The 8,693-nt window shown below is 38.0% G+C and overlaps 1 long non-coding RNA gene across 1 annotated transcript; it reads right to left on the minus strand.

Annotated features, from left to right (window-relative positions):
• Positions 1–5,302: 5,302 nt before the first annotated feature.
• Positions 5,303–8,354, minus strand: LOC146329774 (uncharacterized). Its single transcript, XR_014769832.1, has 3 exons — positions 8,225–8,354; positions 8,006–8,123; positions 5,303–5,764 (listed from the first exon to the last, which is right to left on the minus strand). It is a non-coding gene; the product is annotated as an uncharacterized LOC146329774 (long non-coding RNA).
• Positions 8,355–8,693: the final 339 nt, after the last annotated feature.

Below are 8,693 nucleotides of genomic sequence, written 5' to 3' on the forward strand. Positions count from 1 at the left end.
GATAAAACCTGTTGAAGGGAACAGTGTGTCATAAAAAGACTCTGTTTCTTTTCCACTTTGCTGAACATTATTGCATTGTGCACAAGTACACCCGGCAATTGATAAATGCTTATATACACACAGATAAAGACAAATAATGGCATATCTATAGCTGTAATGTCTCTCAAAACTCAAAAAGTAGCCTAGTTTTTGTGAGAATGTAGAGAATTGGGTTTTTAATTTTTAAGTCCTAACTTTTCTGCATTTATTCCTAATATTTTAAGATTATTTTCATTTCCCCCACCCCTGTTTGTGACAGGCATTTTTCACAGTTCTTTTACACTCTATTGACAGAACTATGAATCAATTAATTAAGACAATAACTGGCATATTAATTGATAATAATCATAGTCAGCCCTAATTGATAACGTTGAACTGGAGACCATCTTTCAATTGGACTACACCAGGATTTGACCACACCCATCTTCTAACACAGCCTTCATTTTGATCTGAAATACACCCTTGTTGACTAAATCTGTCCACAGCCAGACAGACAGGTAAACATCTGGTAAAGTGCTCAAAACCTCATCATGTATGGGGTGTAGATCAGTGCCCAAAATGTATGGAAGCATTTGTTTTTTTTTTCTTTAAGATCTTCCTTTAATTTGTCACTTTTTTTTTTGTAAAGGAAAACTTGTGATTCTTAAATGAAAACTTGTGTTTGTTGCCGTGTTGCACATATTAGTAGTGATTTCTGTGAGTGCAGTGTTATCATAACCAAATGAACTGATTGCTAGACTAACAAAAATATAACCCGAGTAGTATTGACCATAGTTTTCTGTGAACATACTCTCATTCACATGGATACAGAGGAGAAAGTAGATGATGTGCCGTGATGTCTGATTTTCTTGGGTGTAGTCCAGTGTCTGTGTGTGTGTGTGTGTACGAGTGTTGATTGTGATCTGATGGGTCAGTTCGTTGTCAATCGTTGGAGTGATAGTGGCTCTGTTGTCATGCCATAAGGTCGTCAGTGTTAATGAGGGCCGCAGCCAGCCAGAGCTTAATTACTCTTAAGCCCCTTTATCTCAGATAGGCCAATACGTAGCTGAATGGACGCACATGAACAGCAGTGAACACCCAATACACACACAAACGGTATGGACCATCAGGACACATCACACGACACAAATGAGCCGGGCGTTTCAGTTTTTTTTTTTTTCTTCTCTTGCACTCTGAAGAAAAAGATAGAATCTCACAAGGCTTGATTGACTTCGTCTTTATTCTGGAGCGTCTCCTCCCCTCCGCGTCGGCAACTAGACGGCTGACTGTGGAGGAGTGACGGAGGGCTCAGGGGTCAGGGGGCAAACTCAACAGGGTGCAGCCTCTCACCCCCCAGGATGTCACCCCAATGGGGCTCCAGGGGCCAAAAGTCACTTGGTTTGTTAAACCCTAACCCAGACACAGCGGCTTCTGTGGACAGACAAACCCAGTGTCCACTTTGTGGTTTGATTTTTAAAGTGCAGTATGGATCTTGGAGGTCCTTGGCCAAACATATCAGCAAATACAATACAAATATACAAAGGACATAGAGAAAATAACATTTCTGCTTCATGTGTACTTTTCCTTACTTAAAGCTGGTGTAGGTCAAAGAAGCATTTTTGTTGCATTTGCATTTTTACATAACGTGCATTGACACATCGGTATGAACTGCTGCGCTTGGTCAAAGCATGGATTCACCTGGAGAACAAGGGGGCACAAGCCTTGCCACAGTCATTTAAAGTGTGGGACTATTTTAGACAGAGGCAGCTACAGTATAGATCTGTGTAGCTCCACAAACTGGAAATGTCTCACCTCAGCTGTTCAACTGAGTGCTGTAAGTGAAACACTGAGCACCTTCTGTCCTGCAGGAGCAGCAGTGAGACAGCAGCATCACCCTGTTTTCTTTCTGTAAGCATCTGTAAGCGACATATCAGGATTATCAACACATGGAACATGTTTCTGTCGATAGAAGTCACTTAAGATAGATTTCTTTTCAACTTGACAGAAAGTAGTTTCTACATGAAACTGCTCACATCAAGCTCTGTGGATTAACTTGAGTAACCAGGTCATGATTTCTGGAAGGAGAAAAAAATTGGGGGAGGGTTTTTTGAGCACCACAAGCCGAGTGCCATCTAGTTCCATTATATTGGAGAGAAGGCAGACATCTCTACAGCTGATATTTCCAAAACTCTGCAACTCACACCAAAACTATCTAGATTGATAAATAGCACTACAGGCCAGGGGGAAAAAATTGATTTTGAGGTGAGCTGTCCCTTTAAGGTTTTAAGTTAGGCATAATTAAAGGCGTGGCTGCTTTGAGTGGCAGGTGGGTGCCATCACAGATGGCTAGCCGTTAGGTAGCCATTTCAGTTGACCCAAGCTTCATCTCTTTGCCAATTTTTGGATTAGCCTGGAGTCAGGTACTGCCAAAATGGTGACGGTCGAGCCACCACACTGAGCATCACAATGGCTCTACTGAAAACTTTGGGTGATGTCACAGAGAATACATCCATGTTTTATACAGTCTATGGTCGATACATAACAGTCATCAAACTTTTTTTTTTTCACGTTTGTATAAGATATACGACTGCGTCATTCATGGGGAACAAGTTTATTGCTGCCGTATGATTGAGAAAACAAAGTGTTAGGGACATTTCCTCAAGACCGTGGCATAATGACCTTCTTTATTACAAAAAAAGCAGTACAAAAGAAAAGCTCATTTTGAGCCAATTTAGAGAAGTTCTTAGTCCACTGAAAAGCCTGCAGTACACACTTATACTTTATGGTTTCTTTCCAGCTTGCTTGATGATGACTCTTTGCTTTCTGTCTCTAGATGGTCGTGACTTCTTTGCTTCAAAGACAACTTCTTCTGAAAGAGAGCAGACATACAGTTGGCAGCATTTGAAAAGCTGATTTTGTCTGTGTGTGTGTTTGTGTCTGACAGCGGAGGAGGACTGTGTACCTGGATGCGTTTCTTGAGGTTGGACACAGACTGAAGCCAAGCTGAAGAGTGAGAAGATGACGAAGGCGACGATAATGAAGGTCAGCTCAAAGCCAGAGAATGGCAGGTCCATCTAAACAACTACCCAACACAAGGCAGGTCATTATGTGACATCTCCACATTAAAGGGACAGTTCACCCCAAATCAAAAATACATATTTATCCTCTAGCCTGTAGCACTGCTCATCCATCTAGATTGTTTTGGTGTGAGTAGTCAGGTTTTGGAGGTATCTTCTGTAGAGATGTCTGCCTTCTCTTGGATAAAGGAACTACATGCCACTCAGCTTGTAGTGCTCAAAGCACCAAAAAATACATTTGAAAAACTCAGAAATTATGACAATCATGATGATAATCATGATAATCGACAGACCTTGTTGTGAGCAGTTTCATGTAAGACCAAAATTATCACCAGCCACCAGCCAAATGCTTAAATTGACAGCCAAAAAAAGGATCGCTCATCTATTGAGTGGTTGGTAAAATGTGAACATTCACTAGCAAAGTTAATTTTAGATCCTGCTGCCAGTCATATATGATATGGATTATTTTGAGTGAGTTATTTTGGGTTTGACTTCTGGAAAGAGATATTGCTGTTGAGTTTTAAAAAAGTATTTTTTTGGTGCATTGAGCACCACAAGCCAAGTGCTGTCTAGTTCCATCATATTTGAAAGAAGGCAGATACCTCTGTCTCCAAAACTCAGCATCTCACAACAAAACAATCTAGATGAATAAAAAGCACTATAGGTAAGAGGAAAAATGTAAAAAATAAATATTTTTGATTTTGGGGTGAACTGTCCCTTTAAGACATCAAGTAAATGTGCAGATTTAGCCTCACAGGCTAATTTTCACTTGCAGTCCCTGGCAGGTTGTTGGGATGTAAAAGCATCAAAAGCAAATGTTAAAAAAAAACATAATCATATGAGCAAAGACAAATAGTAAAACAATGGTATGATCATATAGCATTTAAAAAGAATTAAAGAAAACACTTTAAAAAAACATAAATGCAAACAAAAGTTTGTGTGGGAGAAGGTTGTGTTGATTTACAGCCTGATAAGTAGATTAAAGCGACCTGTTCTTTTCACTTCGTCATAGTTAAATTGCAAGTTATTGCTTGTTTAAATGCAAATGTATTTTATTTGTCAGGACAAAAGGCATTGTTTTGCACCACATACATTAAATACATGTATTTTCATGACAAGAATGTCGACACACAGCTTGAGGTGCAGTAGCCGGTCTGTGCCACCAGGGAGTGACATAATCCTGCTATTTGTAACCTTTAGTTCTGTCAGTTATTTGTTTATAATGACTCATGCTCCTCGATCACCCTACAGTAATCTTTGTAGTGCTGGTCTGTGTATGTTTTTTGTATTGAAAAACGAAATTAAGTTTCTGTTGACAGACAGATTTAAAGCAGATCTCGTTGCAGAATCTTCTATTTATGACACTTTCAAGCAAACATGTATAAACTATACAGCTGACATGACCTTAGCAGTATCAGATGCGGTTTTTCACATGCTGTCACAAAGTAAAGAAATGCACTATGCACATAGCATGACTGGCAGGGCTCACATGCATAAAACAGTCAGTGTGGAAATCAAAGAAAAAGAGCAGAGACACAGAAGTTTTTGGACAACTTTCAGAAACTTTCAAGCAAACTCAGAATTTTACTTCAGTGAATACATTTTTCATTGCATTCATGTTTAATGATCAAACCCTTTTTTCTAAAAGTTCAACCAAAATGGCTTAGCTGTCTACCTTTAACCAAATATTTCTGACTATTAACCACAGAGTAATCACTGTTTCTATGAATAGATGTATGATAATGTGCTGAACGTCAGTAAAAGAAGGTCAAGAGTTACAGTAAATAAATATCTGTTTGAATGAATGCATTAACAGGTATCATTTAATGTTGCACCGTGCAGTTTTATATTATCACTGAGAGGCTGAAGGAAACATAATGGCCAAACACAGATGGCCTGTGATTCACACATTTTTCTTGTTGCTGCAGATCTGCTCATTCACACAAGCTCCACCCTTTGATCCCCGACAAGAAATGATTCAGATGTCTCATTCCTGCAGAATAATTTGCAAGCTCACTCTAATCCTGCCAGCACACCTTTTGTTTCTGACCTAGATTTTTTAAAAAGCCTCTCTGGTGCTGTAGATTTCCACAAGAGATTACCTTTGTTTGATAAATATTTTATATTTCTTGTTTGAGCAAATCAAATGGCAGGGTACAACAAGAAAAGTAGGAAGAAAAATAGAAGAAGGTTTTGAGACTCACCAGTGGAAGAATCACAGCTGCTGTTTTCAGATCTGAAGATCACAACGAAAGTACTTTTGTGTGTCTTAACATACACACACTCTCAAAGAGGAAAGAAAGCTGGCATGAGGTATCGTGTTGGTGCACTTGGTAGAAGTGAAAGTTCCACTTTGTTTATTGACTTTTTTTTTTTTACAGCCTCCTCCTCCTTTATGCCTCATCCTGGAAGTGAATAACACTGGATCCTTTAACCAAGTGCAAAAGCACACAGACACACGTGTTCTGAGGTCACCATTTAGACTTTGTTCTGATAACTGATAACACACACTCACACACTAATACAAGGCTTTGGCTGACACGTCCTCATTAGGCAGCAAACGGGAAGGACAGGGAGCGCTGTTTCCCTCTGAAGTTTTTTATTCCTAGACATGAAGCTCATCAGGAGTCAGACGATCAGCTCCTCACTCTGTGGTCGTGTCTTTGATTCTGATGAATAGAAAATAACAAAGATGATCGCTTCCTTTGGTTTTTCCACCTCAGCGTACAACTATTTGTCACAGTGAAAGAAGAGGATATTTGTTAGATAAGTTAGATTATTTTTAGCAGGTAATACAACATACATCATGTTTTTCTGTGCTTTATAGGGATGCATGATATGAGTTTTTATCAGTCAATACAATAACTGATAATTATATGCTTCTCATGACTAACACCAATAAAGTAACCAATAATTTTACATTTTTGTCTTTTAAAAATAAAATTTTCATATAACCTGTAGTTTATGCACACCTGAGGTGAAGAAAGGCTAAGATGTGATGAGCAAAGATAATTTAATATTCCACCACTCTGACCAAATGTTCATTTATTTTCTCTAGTAAGAACATCAACAAACTGGCTTTTATAGACCAATAACTCAAATTAAATGATTTGAATTAATCTTTCAAATCAGACATTATCTATATTATAATTTCATCAGCCAAATATTAAATAATAATATAAATTCCCCATTATCGGCCAACAGTTTATTGGCACCAATATTTATGCTGCGTCCCTAATACCTGACTTACTTTATACATCGACTGTTGTGCAAAAATCTATAGGAATAACATATGTCATATGTACAGTTTATATGCAGCAAGCAGCATAGAAAGAAATAAAACACAATTATTAGACACTCTATACTCGCACAGATACTCGCACTTCAATTATGTATTTGACTCACAATGCTGTAGACCAATGCTCATGTGTTTCAGCACAGAGCCTTTATCAGAGCGTTTGCAGTATTTCAATATTTTGCAGTATTTTTTTTTTTTTTTAAGGGTGTTTATTGCATTACTGGATATTTCTGTTATTTTGCACAAAAAAGAGAAATCACATTTTCTGCATATACTATATATACTACATCTAGCTAAATTAAATGCGGTCTAACACAAAAGTGCTGTAATAAATCTGACCTTGGTGAAGATTAATAATGTTCAATAATATGACACATTTTTAAATGAGACATCTGAGGCAGTGACTTTCTTTATGTATTGAGGCCTACAATATATTTATAATTCTTTTCAAATGTTGACTTAAAACACACTTTTAGAAAACCTGAAAGTGCTCTTTCATCTTTCCTCGGAATTTAATGATACTTCCCATCCTAAATTACATCCAGATATTTTGAATTGATTACACAATGTTTGAGGCCGTAGTTTCGTTGTGCTGTAACTACGGAACTTATCTGGTCCTACCTGTTTTCTATACTAATCAACGTACAACTTAATTAATAGATCCATAATCAACGTTTATATCTATCTATATTAATACTTTTTCTATATACATAATCAACATTAAAATTAACAACATTATCATCAATGAGTTTCACATTCTTTAGACAAAAAAAGCCCCTTAAATAATTTAATAGATATTGTAGGTTGTGTTTATTGTTTATATTTCAGTACTATGCACCACGATGCCAGTTTGCTAAAACTAATGCAGTGTAATACAACTGCCACGCAGGCTGTCGAGTTAAATTCTGTTGTGGAAAATGTACTGAAAAACTGCACTCAAGTATATAAGTACTGCTACTACTACAAGTGAAAATGCTGATATTGAAGGAATACCTTCAGTCAAAAGGGGTGTCCATTTCTCCAAATCTTCAGTATGAATTGCTCCCAACAGTTTGCGATCACAAAGGCATATTGACTACAAAAACGCTTACTTAAATACATGTAAAAGTATAGACTTGAAAAAACACTCATGAAAGTACCCAAAAAAGTGACCAAAAAATGACTTAGTAACGGTAATTTGAGTAGTTGTAATTTGTTGCTTCTACGCCCAGTTATATCCTGTTACCGTGAAGTGACAGGTGTCAAGATGTCCCTAAAATCTAATCTACCACATTTATATTAATGAGAGTGGACACACAAACCACAGCCTGCAAAATGATAATAAATATGAATCAGCAGTTCTCTAAAACATTCTCAACAAAACCAGAAGTACAGCTGTACATTAACATGGGATTTATTGCAGCACTGTTGTGTTGGGCCTCTAGATTTACCAAATAAACTGTCATGGGCTTCTTTCCACCCATATTTTAAGCCTGTATGGAAACGGCAGTAATCATTTTTATAAATGCAAAGTGCACTGTTGAAAAATCGAAGAACATTTGCTTCTAATAGTATTAGAAGGGTCAAAGACAGTAATTGGAAAATGTGTGTTTGTGTGTGTCTGCAGTCGTACCATTCGAATGTGCACATTCCTCATTAAGCATCCCCGTGAGTGTGAAGAGGGTGAAAACCAGGAGAGAGAACATGATCGTCAACACCTCCAGCTCGGTCCATGGAGATGCCATCTACACCTGTGAACAGGACACTTGAACGCCTCATCTGTTAAATCACCCCTGAAAGGTGACGTCCCTTCCCAGCACACACTGAGTCAAAATTAGGATTAAAAACTTACCCAGGATGTGTTACTGGAGCATTAAGATGTTGACACAGCAGCTTCATTGCACATACTCACACACCCTCTCTCTCTTTCTCTGTGTGTGTGTGTGTGTGTGTGTGTGTGTGTTGTGTATCTCTGTGTATCTCATGTATCTCACTCAAAAACTGTGAAGAGCAGACTAACACCTCCCCTCTCAAGTTCAAGTGAGATCATATTAACCCTAATTATTAATGGGCCCTGTGTGTGTGCAGTGTGTGTGTGTGTTTACCAGTAGAAGCTCCCTGTGTAAAATGTATGAATGTCTTAATTTTAAGATTTAACATTGCTCTAAGTAGGAGTGTTTGACCTAGATGATTTTTATGTTGGTAACCACAGATGTGCGTCTGAAACTGAAACTGGGGGTGGAGGATAAAGATTTCTGTTTTTCTTCATGTGATGTGGTTGCCGGCCAGTTGCCAGTTGCAGTGGAACTAATCCTTTTGTC

This window comes from Lutjanus erythropterus, chromosome 3 (genome assembly GCF_056507025.1).
Source record: "Lutjanus erythropterus isolate fLutEry1 chromosome 3, fLutEry1.hap2, whole genome shotgun sequence".
Taxonomy (NCBI): Eukaryota; Metazoa; Chordata; class Actinopteri; order Lutjaniformes; family Lutjanidae; genus Lutjanus; species Lutjanus erythropterus.